Raw genomic sequence first — 4,592 nt, forward strand, 5'->3', positions numbered from 1 at the left:
CTCCTCCACCCCTAATGATTTTTCAGTGTTCTTGTCTCTATAATACTGAAATCATCAATTCTAAAGTGGGGCTAATAGTAGAACAATGGATTCTGAAATTTGTATAGATAAGGAGGGAAATCCCTGCCTGCATCTAAGTCTATATTTATGAAGCTTTTCTTTCCTTCCCCCCGCCCCCGCTAGTTAGAGGTTAGTACTGAAAGAACAAAGTGTGTCGATCAATACCATCTGTATGCCTGGTCTCTTTTTCTTCCGTTCACAGGCAGACAGGATCCCAAATAATGACCACCCATCTTGCAAATGCAAGTGTTAACTAATCCTTACTTAGCAGGGAACCGGAAGAGCAAGAACAACAACAGAAAACATGCACATTAACGCATATGTTGCTGCTAACAATCATTAGCATCATAATAGCTTCTTCAACAAATGCTGATGACCATTTATTGACTAAAGTTGGCCAGAATTATCTTTTAAAAAATAAAACCTGCTTAAAATCTTTCAGTGGCTCTTCATTGCTCTTCTCAATTCTTGAATTCTATTTCCCTCTGTTCCCCAGCTTGAACCTCATGTTCTGCCTTTAACTGCAGTGTCTCAAATACTTACCGCCATTTCACAGCTTGTAATGTGCCCTTGTAAAGTATTATATTAAATTGTAGTTTATACTTTTGCAATTTCCATAAACAGATATCAAGTGGTATTTGTTTTAAATTTTGCTTTATTTTAAAAGGACGAAAATTCATTAGATTTTACCAATTGAACATCAAACAAATTAAATTTAAGTAAGTGAATCTAACAAATAGATCAGAATCACAGTGAATCTATTAATGGAGAGGGAATGTGTTCTGGAATCTACTGATTTTTTAGAAATACAATGCTGAGTATAATAGTAGACCACATTCCTGGCACTTTAACCTCACTGCCTTCCCAGAAGTCCTTGCAAATTTAATTTATCTCAATATATATATAGGCTCACAAGAACTTTTAGAGGTCAGTTGCCTTCTCTCCCTGTACTTGCATCGTCTTGCCCTATCCATTCTCTTTTTCCATTCCTCACTATTATACACATAGATTCTATTTCGTTTTGGAGATTGCCAAGTTATCAGCTCCCTTGTCACTGTGTTAAGCAGGCTTTATTCCAATTTATAGTCTTTTTCCTTTTTATTACAACTTTGAATTTCCATAAGCTGAAGTTTGAAAAAGAAATGAGCCTTTGTTTTTTATATAGTTTTAATAGCAATAAAATACTTTTATGAAGTTTGTTTTAGGGTCTATACTAATACCTGCATTATAATCTAATACCCATATCACTGTATGTGGTCTTTATATTTCTAGGGATATTATTTCAACTAAATCTACTGAATAAAGAAGTTTTAATAGAGTTCTTCTACTGTAAAAGTTTGGGAAATTTTTTAGGGACTTCTCAGGGCTTTTGTTTAATGAGTTAGTCTCCATGAGGGTATATTGCGATAATACCTTAAAGTAACTGGCAGAAGTACAAACTAATAAAGCATTTGAATTTACTCTGGCTTATAGCATGACAGAATAAATTTGAAAGTCATTCACTCTTTATTTTATATCTTAGACTAGCTAAAATTTAGCCGATAAGCTAGAGATTTCCATTTTGATTTATAATCTTAAACCATTGATAGACCGTGTCATGGACATGCCCTTCTCTGAAGCCATCACTACCATGTCAGTCTTCAGTTTCTCTTCTAAATCAAAGGCTGTTTAGTTTCTAATTAAATGACAGTTAAACATTTCTAATCTAATTGAAATTTATATCTTTAGGGGATTACTTTGCATTATCATCTGGATATTCGATATCCTTGTATTAATAATAAATGACAGATTTTACATTTCCCTTCAAAAAGTTCTGCATAGCTATTGTTTGATCGCTAGTGGATATCATCTTCACACAAATTATTACTGAATAATTTTGTGATTCTATGTATTAATCCTGTATTTTGGCATTTAAAGATTTAAATCCTCCATGTATCACTGTCATTTGATTTACATACTTTTGATGAGATTATAATTAAAGAAATGTATTTCCCTTAGCTCTCATTTAGTTGCTAAATTTAAATACCTACCTCTTCTGAAGATCAAGAGGTTTTTACATCTTCTCTGTTTTCCAGCAGCAGCCACATATACTTTAAATCAAAATTGGAGACCTTTACAGCTAAACCTAATTTTTCTCATTAAGTTAGGTAGCTATGCGTATACATTAATTTTTATTGAATTTAATTTTCATATGACTTTTTATGTAAGGTCATTAAATCTCCTAAATGGGATCAAGTTGCTGAAATTATATGATGGCCTGACATATGTCTAATAGATGAGATTATTTAAATGTTTTTTGGCTTTTTATGTCTGAATTTTTGGTTTCTCATTACTTCTAAGTTTCCCGTTGAGGGAAAAAAGTATTGATAATTGCTAAAGTGTTGCTTTCTTATGAAATTCTCTCGTACTCATCCAACCATTCTGATTTCGCCCCACAATTATTTATAAAGTAAAAGAGTTGGCTCCCTAAAACCTACTTGTTCCCCATGACACTATAGTGCTATGTAGTGGCAACTTCCAAGGAGCAACTCTAGGCAATGAAATGATAATGATGACAAGACTACAGCTGTTATTTATTGAAGAACTCCCATGTACTTAGCCGCTGTGCTAAGTGATTTACATATACAATTTAATCCAACAATGCCTACGTGAGAGGCAGGTTACTAATATTATCATTGAGAAGGCTGAGACTGGAGAAGTTAGTTGATTTGCCTAGGGTCACATAGCTAGTAAGTGGTAGGAGTAAGATGGGAACTCAGTGCCTGCCTGACTCTAAAGCACTTTGTTTTTCCTTTATCTCAATGGTTTCCCAAATTGAATCATTATCAGTCTCCTGAGATTTTTTTTTTTTTTTAATATAGATAATCACAGATCCTGACTGAACTAGGCTTTAGCTAGAGAGGTGCTTATCACAGGAGCAGTAAGTTCTTAGGGTTTTCAGGAGCTTCTTTCTTTATTCTTGTTGGGTGTGGATACGCCTGGAGTACATGACAATTTTCCAGGGGGTGTGGGGCATACGTAGTTTTAGGAGACTGGTTTCCATTCTAGATTTTCCAAAATTGATCTGCTTTACTTATTGTAGAAGAAAGGCACACTTTACCAACATCCAATCTTAGTATGGTGCACTTCCACATTTGTAAAATCCATGGGTCAATTTTTAAAATTTGGCAACTGTTAGGTGTTGAGACAGTAAGTGACTCTAACAACTAGTTACAAATATTTTGGCATGTCTAGTCATTTTCAATCTTTTGGTTTCAACAAAATTGAAGGAAGACCTAATTGCACTGCAAATTGCTTTCAATGATTGGTCACAATGTGATTTTTGACCTATATCTTGGATTTTCAAAGGAAAACTCCTTTCATTCCCATCTACTTTTTCTACCATTAAATATTATTTTTCCGTAGATACATGAAAGAAACATTATATAGCTCATTAAAAAATGCATTTCCAGGAACTGAGTGGATAGTCATGTCCTTGTCGGTAGTGTCCATGATCTCACGGTTCTTGGAATACTTGAGCTCCACTCCAGCAGTGTCTGAAGTTGCTGGACACCTACCGCCTGTATATAGTGCTCACCTGGACCTGGATGCTGCAATTTGATTCTGTCTCCTCGTGTGGACTTTCCCCTTCAACTCTTTCTTCTTAGGCTTCACCTCTTGTGTAGGAAGCTTCATCCTGTCAGTTTGTCTGAGAATACAGATCAACCCACAGAACAAAGCAGATTTCCAAAGCATCTCACTGGAGCCAGCCTTTGCTGATTTTCTCTGTACCAGCACCGTCTTGCACCTTGTTGACATGAACTTCATTGGCTGAAACATTCCCATTTACTCAACTGAGGAGTAGAAGACAAGAAGAATGTTCATTTTCTGATTTCTCCTGGATAAAAGCTCTTGAGATGGCAGCTTGTTGGACACATGGATTTTCTTCAGATTTGTACTTACTACCGACTCTGATTTGGTATGTAGGTGGGGAGCCCAGGAGAAGTCCCTCCCTTCAGTGTCAGAACAACTTTGTAATGAGCATTTATTAACATGACCTCTGCCTTCCATTAAGTGTAACATTTTTGCCTCCTTCCAAATTTAAAAACTGCATGCCAAAAAAAAAAATAGATGCATTTCCAATAGATTTTTACTTTTGAAATTTAATTTTTTTTTTTTTTTTAATGAAAACTTGAAAAGTATTATTTGGTCCAATTGTGTACTAATAGTATATATACTAATTACTCAATCCAGAAAAGTTAAATTGTTAATAGAGTCTATGATCTCAATAAATAAAAATAATTACATTTAAATTTTCATTCTTATTTTTGTTGCAGATAAATATGAGAGGGTACTAAATAAAAGATCTGCATGCATAAAAATATGATAAAGGTAGAATTCTCTGAGGAACGTCAACTAGAAATAGGAATTTAGGGAGAAAGGGAAATGATATTTAATTCATGACATTTAAAGAGAGGTGGTTTTTTATGATGATTATTAAATTACTATGGTATTTAGATTCCATGGATACATTTAAAAGAGAGATTTAACAG

At 34.3% G+C, this 4,592-nt stretch overlaps 1 pseudogene; it reads left to right on the top strand.

Moving 5' to 3' along the window:
• The first annotated feature begins 2,957 nt into the window (after positions 1-2,957).
• On the top strand, positions 2,958-3,893 carry LOC101349464 (dolichyl-diphosphooligosaccharide--protein glycosyltransferase subunit DAD1 pseudogene; annotated as a pseudogene).
• The last annotated feature ends 699 nt before the right edge of the window (positions 3,894-4,592 follow it).

The sequence above is a fragment of the Trichechus manatus genome, unplaced genomic scaffold (genome assembly GCF_000243295.1).
Source record: "Trichechus manatus latirostris isolate Lorelei unplaced genomic scaffold, TriManLat1.0 scaffold00096, whole genome shotgun sequence".
In the NCBI taxonomy this organism is placed as follows: Eukaryota; Metazoa; Chordata; class Mammalia; order Sirenia; family Trichechidae; genus Trichechus; species Trichechus manatus.